At 37.7% G+C, this 12,795-nt stretch overlaps 1 long non-coding RNA gene across 2 annotated transcripts in view; it reads left to right on the top strand.

The window, feature by feature from the left end:
- Window positions 1-11,466, top strand: part of LOC138157749 (uncharacterized) — a 36,866-nt gene extending 25,400 nt beyond the window's left edge. Inside the window, exons 1-2 of one of the 2 annotated variants that reach the window (XR_011167445.1) lie at window positions 7,598-8,110; window positions 9,787-11,466. This is a non-coding gene — a long non-coding RNA (uncharacterized lncRNA). Of the gene's footprint in view, window positions 1-7,597; window positions 8,111-9,786 lie in introns of those variants that run through there. The other variant, XR_011167446.1, reaches the window with a different exon arrangement.
- The last annotated feature ends 1,329 nt before the right edge of the window (window positions 11,467-12,795 follow it).

Here is a 12,795-nt window from a genome sequence, read left to right as displayed (position 1 = left end):
GGTTCTGCAACTCAGAATTCAGCCCACTCTTTTTCAGAACTTTTCAGAACTTTCAGAATTTTTCAGAACATTTGATTCAAGTCAAGTCAAAAAACCTTCATTAAATTCCCTGCTATGTGCCAGGCCCTTGTGCTAAGCACTCAACTCACAGAATAGATTTGCCTTAGTTTGGGAATCTTGCAAGTTATGTACCTTCTCTTATACAATAATTAGGGCCTTCTTCACAGAACACCTTTTTTCTAGGCCATCAGAAGTACATTCTATGGGGCGACTAGATGGTGCAGTCAATAGAGCACCAGCCCTGGAGTCAGGAGGACCTGAGTTCAAATCCAGCCTCAGACACTTAACACTTACTAGCTGTGTGACCTTGGGCAAGTCACTTAACTCCAATTGCCCTGCCTTCCTCCCCTCCAAAAAGAAAAAAAAAGTACATTCCACAAATCCTGAACACTAACTTACAAGGATAACAAGGGAGATTGTCATTTTGTGAGTGACCTTCCCTGATAATGGGGCATGAGGGTTAAGTGAGAGCCACACGCTTGATTTCAGAAGGTATTCTTGACCTCCACCCTGTCCAAATATTGTCCCAGAGCCAAGAGCCAGTGGCCAATTTCGATTCCACTTCCTCCCCTTTCACCTGCTCACTGACCTCTTGAGTAAGAGGCACATGACTAGGATGAAAGCTCCAAAGAGCAGGAAGCAGAGAGAAGAAAATTAAGAGGATTGGAATTAGCCAGCAGCTGGGCAGCCTCCCTCAGGCCTCGGGGTAGGAATGCTCTGTTTCCTCTCAGGATCCCCAGTGTCTCACCCCAATGAGGACAATCAGAAATGGCTGCAGGATTGAATTATTTGGGATTGGGAATGTTTCCCCAGACCCAGTCTTACTTTGCTTCACCAGAAAGAGATCATAGAGTCCAAAGGGATCTCAGAGGCCACTATGCCAACCCCACCCCATTATTTTTGCAGAGGAAGAGAACGAGTCTCAGAAAGGGTAAGTTACTTGCTCAGGGTCACATTGCTAAGTCAGTTTCTAAGACAGGCTTCGAACTCAGGTCTCTGTGACTCTAGGTCCAGCATTCTATCCACTATACTACCTGGCTACTTTGCAAAATTTTATAAGGATCATAAAAGGTCTCGTCAGTCTAAGATGTGGCCAACTATTTTTCCTTTGGTCAGGAAGTCAGACTAGTGATGTAATCAGTGTAGAACACACTTATTGAGGGAATTCTGTCAGCTAGGTGTTACAGTGGTGAATTCAAAACTGGTCTCGGATGCTTAGTAACTGTGTGACCCTGGGCAAGTCATTTCTGTTTGCCTCGGTGTCCTCAAATATAAAATGAGGATAATAGCACCTACCTCCCAGGGTTGTCGTGAGGATAAAAATGTGTGAAGTAGTTTGCAAACCTGAAAGTATTATATAAATGCCTATTATTATCAACATCATTATTATTGCTAATGTAGAAAGAAGATGTCACTGTAAAAAGATATCAATGCACCTATTCTGCAATGTAAAGCCTTGGAGAGTTAGTTACCTTTGGCACTGGAAGTGACTTGTCCAGGGTCACACAGCCAGGACATGTCAAAGGTGGGATTTGACTGATGACAACTCCCTAGCAACTGTGATGTATGAAAGAGGTGTCAAATACACAGCTGGGATCTGCAATTGTTGCCCCTTGAACCGCATTAAAATCAAAATATAACAAAATACAAATATAACAGAACATAGGTGATGTCTCTATGTGGTTTTCCAAGTCACTAAGCAGCCTTCAGGGATAGTTATGTATAATTTAGTGGACCCAGTTTCTATATGAGTCTGACTCCACTGCAGCATAACTGTTGATGTCCAAATTATATTAGTACAGCTATGCAGTGTGTCCCAAAAGTCAGGCATTTGAAACTTTGATAGCCATTAAAACACTAGAAAAAAACACTGGTTCTGAAACCAGAGGTCCTGGGTTCAAATCTAACCTGTATCACTTACTGCCTTTGTGATTTTAGATAAGTCCCCTCTTTATACCTCAGTTTCCTGACTTGTAAAGTTACAGTACAAATTAAGGTAAACTGAGGCACAAAATTCTGAACAAAACGAATTAACTAGCAATAACCAATACATTGAGTCAATGCCCTTCTCAATGACCAGAGATCTTGAGGGAAGGCTTTTATAACAATTAGCAAAGTGACAGAGCAAAATCTCAATCAACATAGGTATGTCTTCTTCTGGTTGGCTATCTGCTCATGGTCAGAATGGAGATTAGGTTATCTGAGCCTCCCCTTCTGAAACCCCCTTAATGAGATCCAAGACAAAGGGAGGTACCACAATAGTTTAAAATGATGAGATCTGACCTTTTTAGGTGAATCAAGTTTCTCTGGAGAGTGAATGGTGGGTGAGGGTTAAAAAGGTGGAGGTAAGTACAAGACAAAAGCTTGATCATTAGGCAAGTTTCTCTGGGATGTGGGTAGTGGGTGAAGTTTATAAAAAGAAGGAACCATAAAAGAGAAAATCAAATCTAGATTGACAAAGGCTTAAAAATAGAATTAAAATCAATTTTCAATTGTACAATTCCTCCCTTTGGTTCCTGGGAGGCCATACCTCCCATGAATCATTTAGCTGAATTAGAATTGCAAATTAAGGTATAATAAAAATAATTTATTTCTATCACCCCATAATATTTAGTAAAGCTAAAGCAATGATTACAGAAGCAAAAACACTGTGAAAGGGGGGTTAATATTTCTGTTTGTTCTGATAATGGTTGTAATTCCCAATATACGGGAATAGGGACTAAAGAAATTTTATCCCAGATATTCTACTTTAATAGGACTAACCTGAGAAGGGATGGCCCCAAAACCATCAGGCTTCATCCTGTAACAATTAAACCCTTGGTCTTTGAGACCACCCATAACTAATGCATTGACAAACTTCATGGGGGCAGTCCCCTTCAGTAAGCAGGCCTTACTCAACATCATATGGGGAAAGAATGAAAAGGGCAAACATTCAATCTCTTTCCTAGCAACCCATTCCCAATGTCCATTCATTTAGCACATCCGATGTTAGAGCTCAAATGTCTCATGCAATCATCTGGTTTCTGAAAACATCTACTCTTGGGAATTCCAGAATGAGCCTGTTATCAGAGCTACTCTAAAGGGAGGGGCTTCTCCTACAAGATCTGCTTCTCTGGTGCAGGTTACTTGTAGAGATTCTGAGATAATTCTGCTAAAATCTGCCACTTATAAGACATAATACAAGTTAGTACAGCCTCTTAGATTTCGTTGTTCCAATAACTCATTCATGTGGTGAAAACCAGCTCAAACATTATGGTACTAATTCTATTAAGAACAGAGCAACAAAGAGAACAGCAAATTAAGAACCCATAGCTCATGTGAAACTTCAGAGAATTTAAGTTTTTACATAAGCCTTGCTGTTCGATCTTCACCTAAACCCTATATGTGATACGGACTCTGCCAACAATAGGCTGAAAGGAGAATATTAAAAAGAATCAATGAGGACATGACTTGTAAAATGAGCTCTTCTGGTCGCCGATTTAACATTTACCAAAAAGGTGACATGTAAGTTGAGTCAGAGTGCTTTCCTAAATTGTCATTGACTCTATTGTCATTTAACTTTTTAAGACTGGAGTTCATTTATTTCATTCTTTTTTTGGATTTAAACCTCATAAAGGAGAAAACTTTAGTTTTACTACTTATAACTGACCAGTGTTATAAGGTAGCAAATTGTTGTGTTGATATATTTTTAAAATTCAAATAACAATTGAGAAATCAAAAAGTAACCATTGTAAAATACCACGGAAGACAGAATTCTGAAACCCTTTAAACTAAGTGGAAAAAAAATTCCTGGTTTGTATGGAGAGTGAACAACACAATTTTATATATAAAGTCCTGAACCTAATTTTTAGAATTTATAATTGAAACATGCTCAAGGCCTGTATATCCCATTAGACTCATTTATATTTGACATATATATAATCATCTGATCTTGTTGTGTTCCCAAAATTTTCCACTCCAGCTAATTCCTCCATTAGGAGGATGAAATATTTAAGAAAACCCTAAACATGAATGCATAATTATCAGTATTCTTTGTAAGTATATACATGTGTGTGTGTGTGTACACTCTTATCCCTACATTCATTGACTGCGCAAATGGACTTGCATAAAAGAGTCGTATTTAACTTCACTTGTAACCAACAACAAAAAGATTTGGGATAGGATACGTAAATATATCTCAAATGAGTTGTCTACATGTAAATTGCCTGCACTTTTAGGACATGCTCCATACACAGGTGTTAATTCCAAACTAGGTAATAAACCTAAGTAAAATTGCATTTCCCTTTGAGGTAACATGAAATAGTTTGTAAGTTACTCTGCTCTAAGATAACTGCATGGAAATTCTGTCCCTTAAAACAAAACAGAAGATGTTTCTGATTTTAACCTTACTAATTAACAGATTTATGTCTTTGTCACACAAACTTCTTCATCTTTGTCTAATAATTCCCATTCCATTCTGAGATATTTCAAGGACCTTATCTCATACAGTAATATATAACTATTATCAAGGACATGATAAGCTCAAGAACTAATTTATTACTTAGTTGCTTACAGTAAGATCTTTCATACTTGAATGCCATGATAGCAGTGCAGAGGTGCTGGAGTATTGCATCAACAAAATTTGTTATATTTTTAAAAAATAGTTTTAACTTCCCTAATTAGAGAGACTTTTATGAAAGGAAAAAGCATGGAAATGGTTATAACAGCATCAACCTGTCCTCTAGGCATAAGCCTAAGGGCACAGAATGTATCAAAATAGGTATGATAGGATAAGGCATCCATAATTCTGTTTTATTTCAGGTAAGAGTCACAGTACTATTTGGGGAAGTCAATCATATAGCAAAGTTCCACCTTATCTACAGGGTATCATGCTCAGGCTCATGATTAACCAGGTAGGAAACAGTCCTGTTCAAAAAGAAAATAACAGAATGGGGAAACTGGGTATTAAAAGGATCCTACCTTAGTCCCTGCCACAGTTATCCCCTCAAACTTTCCCAGGCACAAACCTCTACCTGTAGTAGTTCTCAGGTTGGACTCTTTTGAGCAGCTAGTGACATCTCCCTCCAGTGGTAAATTAATGACTTAATAATCATTCAGACAATCATATCATACCTGAATTCAAAACTCAGAATAATATCATATTACAATCCCAGGCAAAGTTTTGCTAATCATAGCTTAGAGCTGGATCAATTATTATTATTTTCATGTTATTGCAATAAGTCAGTAATAAAAGGTTACCAGGACTTACACACACACACACACACACACACACACACACACACACACACACATCTCTCAACATCCATTTCTTCTGCTTTTTCTTCTCCAGTTTAAACTCATTCTAGTATAAAAATCATTAGAAATTAAGAAAATAATTACATTCTAGAATTCCACATAGTGAATATATCATTGTTCACTTAAAGATAAAAAAAAAACAGAAAAACACTAATTTTTACAAATCTCCAGACTGACAGATAGTCCTCTCCTAAGGTACTATTTTTTAACCCCGTAAGACAAAAATCTTTGAGACTGAAGTCTGTTGAGATTAAGTTGGTTCAAGACTTAACTTCAACATATATTATTCATTAACAGATATAGTTTCATAATATTCATAAGTTATATCAAAAAGTCTTAAAAGAAACTCACTTTTTGCTATAAGCAAGCTTGCAAATTCCCCTCCCTCCTTTTAAAAATAGTGGAAGAGTGGATCCTAGTCTCTCAGTACACCAATTCATTGTCTAAGAATTCCTCAACATTCAGTAATTTCTGTCACAGGGCTGATAAGATTTTATGACCTTGCTTAAGTAGATAGTCCCAAGAAATTTGGCAAGTTTACCAAGATGAAGATTTTACAAGGTCTCTCCTTCTACTTTTTCCCACACAGTAAGTAATTATTATTCTTCTTTTTTAAAATATACCCAAGTGGTTTTAACATTACAGCAATAGCCTCTAAAAACTTAATAATTTCACAGTATCCAAATCAAAAGGAGCTAAGTTTTTCAATGATGCAATTGCATTATCTTCTTAATAGTATTTCTTATACAATGGTTTCCCAAAATTTACATTACAAGAAAATTTAGAAACAAAATAACATTTGCAATATTATGAATTTAAAATGAAACAAAATTTATTATTACTTGACAGATGAAATCAAATCAGTCAAATACATTTCCAAATTATCTTACATAGAAAATCACTCATTTTATCACCTTTAGCATTTTATGCTAATAGCATTTAAAACCCAATATAGAATCACCCAATATGGGGTAATTATATTCAATTAAAGAAATAATAATTAACATTTATATAGTGTATCATTTCACAATCATGTGATTCTCATAACAATCCCAGTAAGCGAGTGCCATTTTTATCCCCTTTACAGATTAGTACATTAAGGCAAACAGACATAAGGTCATTTGCCTAAAAATCACACAACAGATGACTTTCTGAGACCAGATTTTGACTCAGGTGTTTCTGAGCCTCTATTGTCTTGATGCCAAATAGTAAATGTAATTTGTATTAGGTTCTTATTGACCACAAGTTTCCTAATTAGCCTCAGAACAAAATTCCACCCAAATCAAATTGTATTTTTAATCACTAATGGTAACATTTAAAATCTCCAAAAAAAAAATTTCCCAAGGACCATTAGTTGACAGTACTTCAAAATTTAGATCCCAATGTTATCCATTAGCTCAGTTTCAAAGATTAGTAGCCACACTCCCAGTTTTCCATAACTTTCATTTACTTCCCTTTTAAATCAACAACAAAAAAATCAATTCCTTTCATGTTCACAATCTAACCCCTATTCTCTCACCTATTGGTGAAGCTTTTCAGTTTTAACCCTGAGCAAGAGATGGGAGAGGCTCCACATGGCAGTTTCACATTCCTAACCGTCTGCTTTAGAGCTGGGAATTTTCATGCTACAACTTTATTACTATAGTTTCCATATCATAAAAACATTCAAACTATAATTTGGAAATTCACTGTAGAGAACCTACGTCTTAGTCTCTAATTAGTTTATGATGCCATAAAAGTCTTCAGAGCAGGGGAAAAGATGCCTGTCCCACTTATGTGTTCTCTCGTCTGCCTCCCTGACTTGGCCAAAGTCAGGAAGAAAGAGATTCTTTCTAAAGAAAAAGCTTTGAGCTGACCAAGCTCCAGGAAAAAGTTAGTTTGACTTACAAAAACAGATAATATGACAAGACGTACACAGAAGCCCTTGCTAACAAAGTTCCTTCAAAAAAAAATTCAGGGGGCAGCTAGGTGGTGCAGTGAGTGCTCCGCCGGCCCTGGAGTTGGGAGGACCTGCGTTTGGTTCCAGCCTGAGACACTTAACACCCGCACAAAAATACTAGCTGTGTAACCTTGGGCAAGTTACTTAACCCCAGTTGCCCTCCAAAAGGCAAAAAAAGAAAAAAATCAGCACACACAAATGAAAGTCCCCTTTTTAGGTCAAATTCTGGGACCCTTCAAGATTCCTGTGTATCTTAGACTAATTTGGATAGGGGTGTCCCCAGGTGATGGCTAGAGAGACTTAACTGCCCCTTTTAGCTGGGAAGAACCCACTACTGGTTTACCCATCACTCACCAGCTATGGTTATTTGTGACTGCTAGTTGTGCCACTTGCCAATAATGGCTGCTTATGAAATGGTGCTTCCTCAGCCCCTTTGGAATGGAAAGGATCACTCTGCCTACTCACCAATGGTAATGAGAGGCCTAGAACTTAGCTTCCTCCTTCAGCCAATGGCTGTGAGTGGTCTGGGACTTCATTTATGACTTCCCTAAAGGGGTACCACTAATCTTTTGATGATTCCTCAGCCTGAGTTGGGAGTCTCTCTTGGAAAAAAGAAAATTTCCCCAAGGGGCACATCCTCCTACCTTGCTGATGGGTTTGAGATCTATCACTTACCTATAACCTAACTTAGCCTGTCTTCCAAGATACTTTTACTGGGGTGTTGCCGTTGCACATGCCACAGCTTTTTAAAGCCACAAGTGAAAGTTGGGTGAAAGGTGAATGGCCATTTTCAGGGCTGCTCATCCAAAGGTGAAGGTAATTACAAGACAAAAGTTTGGCCTTTTGGAAAGTTTTTTTCTGGGATGTAGGTGGTGGGTGAAGTTTACAAGAGGAAGGAACCATAAAATTTAATATCAAACTAAGTTTTAGTAATTAAATTTAGGAATGTTAAATCTAGGTTAATTAAGTCCTGGAAAATAGAATTTAAATCAATCTTTAATTTTATAGGAAAATATCTATTTGTTTAATAGCTATTAAAGCTTCAAACTGCATTAAGACTTTTGGGACACCAATATATTAAGCCAACTGATCTATTTTGTTAAACCTGGGCAGGTCAACCTCTCTGAGCTTAAGTTTCCTCATGTGTAAAATGGGGGTAATGGTATCACCTACCTCAAAATCACTTGAGGATCAAATGATTCAATATATGCAAAATGCTTTGTATACCATAAGTATTATATAAATTACATATATAAATGTGTATATCCATGCAATACCTGCATTTTCTATGTTATATTTATATATTAAATTATTATATTTCAATATAATATAAATAATCTTATATGTATTTTATATATATTTATAGATGTGTGTATATATGCATATACATGTATGTGTATGAGTATTTCCTGCACTGGGTACACAAAGACAAAATAAAAATTTCCTGTGCTCAAGGAACTTACATTATATATATATATATATATATGTACATATATATATATATGTATGTATGTATGTATGTATGTACAGAGACAGAGGGAGAAGGAGAAGGAAAGGGAGATGGAGAGGGAAGGGGGGAGAGGGAAAGAGAGAGAAAAATATATTAGGCATTTAATAAATGTTTATTGAATTAAACTGAATATCTTAACAAAATATGAGTCGCTAAAATATTTCTGAAGCAGAATGAAGACTAGCAAGAGAGTGAAAATTTTTTTCATAATTCCACTGTCAATTAAAATCTAATGTTGCATCTATTAAAATAAACATGAAGATGGGTGCAAATATTTGAAAGTAATTGAAACCTTCAATATACAGTAGTATAATTATCAGGCACTAGCGCCATCTGGTGGAAAATTTAATTAATTATTAATTCATTGGTCCTTTAATAAGCATTTGGTTTTTGTTTTTGTTTTTTTAAAGAAATTGGGGTTAAGTAACTTGCTCAGGGTTACACAGCCAGTTATTTCTGGGTGTGGTGCTAGTATCTGAGCCAGGATTCGATCCCAGGTCATCCCGACTCTGGGGCCGGTGCTCTTATTCGCTGAGCCACCTGGCTGCCCCTCAACAAGCATTTGTACAGCACTTAGAAAGTCCTGTGTGTTGTGAAATTGAAGGGGAGGGGGAGTGGAGAGAATTGAGACAAAGAGAGAGAAATAGAGAGACAGAAACAGAGAGAGACAGAGAGGGAGAAAGAAAGAGAGACAGAGGGGAAGAAAGAGACAGAGAAACACTGAGACAGAAAGAAAGACAGAGAGACAGAAAGCTGAGTGATTTTGGCACTTTGTATCGTGTTCATCTCCATTTTTGAATCAGAGAACTTCCTGGGGAATGGGGGTAGAGGGGAGAGAGCCTTCCCAACTAAAAGAAATGTTGAATCATTTTGGCCTTACTAAAGCCTCTCATCAGACCTGATTCCAATGAATTGCAACACTGCCGCACCTTTTCTCCAACTTCTTTCTAGTTGTGAAATTTAATCAAATGTTCTCCTACAGATACAATCCTGTTGTTTATAAAATAGACAAACGGGGAGCAGCAGAGAAGCCAACCACCCTCCCAGAAGGGAGGCATCCAATTGAAATGGTGCCATGGGATTCCAGAACTGAGAACTGAAAGGAACATTGAGGACACGACCTTCAGCAAGTCCCTTAACCTTCCCTCGGGTTCCCCATCTGTAAAATGAGGAGATTTAACTAGATGGCCTCTGAGGTCCCTTCTTCCCTAGGTCTATGGTACTATGACTGGGCCAGGCACTCACCACTCTGGGCCTCAGTTTCCTCATCTGTAAAATGAAGATGTTGAATCAGACTTCCCTAAGTCTTCCAACTTTAAAACTATGGCCCACACTCTTCTTGAAGTAAGAAGCATCTGAATAAGACTGAATAAGACATCTGTGGAACTAAAGTTGGTTTGGGTTTGTTGCTGTTGTTGGGTTTTTTTTAAGGTTGACTTGAGCTTGTTGCTAAAATTCTTGAGTTTTACTTTGCTTTGCTTTTTTAAATGCTAGAGGTAGAAATAAAGGTACAGATTGCGAGTAGCAACTTTAGACACAGTCATTCAATAGCAAATGTGTAGCTAGTGGGACCTAAATAAAGAATCTATTTTTGGTTTTGAGCTCTTTGGATAAAAAGGGGATATCAAACCTGGATGCAGTCTATATGTCCTTTCCTATTCTAGAAAGAGAAAAATTGTCTGCCATGAATAAGTGGCCATATCCCAGTGGAGAAGTAACCAAGACTATGGATAAACCATTCTCAAGTGAAGAAGTGCAAACTATTAACAACTACATTAAAGATATTTCCATTACTAGTAACAAGAGAAATCAGAACCCTGAGGTTTCACCTCATGGAATTTGATAGAGATGATAACAGATAGAAATAGTCCATGTTGGAGACACTGTGGAACTGGCAAAATGCCTGAAAGGTCATACCTTTGGACCCACTACTAAGGCACATACTCCACAAAGAGGTCATTAACAAAAAGGAAGGACCAAAGCACTTTTGGTGGGACCAAAGAGCAGGGAACAAAGTAGCTGTCCAAAAACTGAGGAGTGGTTAGAGCAATTGTGGAATATTTAATGTGCTCCCTAAGAAATGATGAACAAGCATGGAAAGTCCTTATGAACTGAGCAGCTAGGTGGTGCCATCGTGCACAGAGTGCCAGGCCTAGAGACAGGAAGATATCTTCCTGAATTCATCTGTAAAATGAGCTGGAGAAAGAAACAGCAAACCACTCCAGTATCTTTGCCAAAAACACAAAATACCAAACGGAATCACAAAGAGTTGGACGTGACTGAAAAATAACTGAACAACGTAAAATAAATGGAAGCAAACGGAAAGCTGCAAAATTATAATGACCAAGTTTGCCCCAAAGAAGAGGGATGATAAGGCATCGCCTTCCACTTTTTTGTAAAGGAGGGGGATTGTGGGTGTGGGATACTGCACAAAAGGTTAGATGTTTTCCAAAAATTGTTTAGTTTTGCCAAACTGAAGGGGTTTTATTTGGGGGGGGGGAGGTATTCTTTTTTTATTCTTTGTTATAAAGGTCATTCCTTTTGGAAGATGAGGGAGGAGCACATTTGGAAATATAGATGATACCAAAAGAATGTCAATCCTCAATAAAATTTAATTTTTTAAAAAAGTAAGAAAAATAAAGGAAGAAACTTTCAAGAAAAAGGTCAAGTTTGGGTCAATTTGAATCATTTTCTTCCAAGTAACTAGAAACAAGCAGTCCAAATACAAAAAAATTCACTTCATACAAGCCTCACATTTTATGTCTGTGGCATGATTTGGGGTGGGGAATAATTGCTGAAATTCTCTGAAGCTGGCTTGCCTTTTCTCAAGGATTCTTCTTGGTACTCACCCTTCCCAAAAGGAAACTCATTTAATCAGCTCAGAACAGCATCCCCTGAAACAAACACAAATTAGTTCAGAATGAGATGATTTAAGTGTAAGCTTCCATGTTATGTCATGGTCTTGGAATTAGAGATGTCTATATTAATTAACTGTGTATGTAGATTCAAAGTACTTTAGTGGGTCGATTTCAATTAAAGACCACAGTACAAAATCTCCTACCAATGTGTTCTTTTTGCTTTAATAAGCCAGAGGCAGGTGGTACAGCAGATAGGAAGATGGTCGTTGGCTTTGTAGTCAGATTTCCAAGTCAGGGAACCTGGGTTCTAGTCTGGCCTCTGGTGTAAGAGTCTCTGGGCAAATCTCTTAACTTCTCAATATAGCCAGGCTCTTTCTTTTTTTTTTTTTTTTTTTTTTTTTGGAGGGGGAAGATAGGGCAATTGGGGTTAAGTGACTTGCCCAAAGTCACACAGCTAGTTTTGTGTTGTGTCTGATGCCGGATTTGAACTCAGGTCCTCCTGACTCCAGTGCCAGAGCTCTATTCACTGTGCCACCGAGCCGGCCCTATTTCTCAATTTCCTAAGGTTATTAGCTGCCAAGTAAGTACCACTCTGTACTACTTGAGGGAGGTCTCTAAAAATGAAATCATAACTCTAAGTTTAAGAAAATGAAAGAAAGACGTCAGTTTAAAGCCAAAAGTAATTAATAAAATCACATACATGGCACATGTATCATGAGATTTAAATTATTCTGTGCCATTTAATAATTGATCCTATCCTGCAGCTTCCCCTTCTGTACAACTGCTCAAGCCCTATCTCTTCATCCCTGAGGTAAGCTCAGGAATGCCGCTCTTCCTCTGAGTTAAAGTTACAAGTTAACTTGTCATCGTCCCCAAAAGTTATATCGTCTGTCCGTGCCTGTCCTTGTACAATTAGCAAACCCTTCTAGGTGCCAAGGAATCTGCTTTCTCAGGTTTGCTAGCAAGGTGTTCAAGATGCTGATGGGTCCCATAAAAGCAATCAACGTTCCTTAACTGTCAGAGAGGGTGGTGGGCAAGCACACTTCCTTTAAGATAACCACCCCCTGTCTAATGCTGTCTACCCTGTAACCAACCATATTGTCTTCCCCACCGACCCAACTCTGTACTCCCCA

Source organism: Petaurus breviceps, unplaced genomic scaffold, assembly GCF_028583685.1.
Source record: "Petaurus breviceps papuanus isolate PSGF00001 unplaced genomic scaffold, PetGlider_PUasm1.0 173, whole genome shotgun sequence".
NCBI lineage: Eukaryota > Metazoa > Chordata > Mammalia > Diprotodontia > Petauridae > Petaurus > Petaurus breviceps.
Note: the sequence above shows the minus strand (reverse complement) of the source record. Positions and strands in the feature narration are given on the sequence as shown.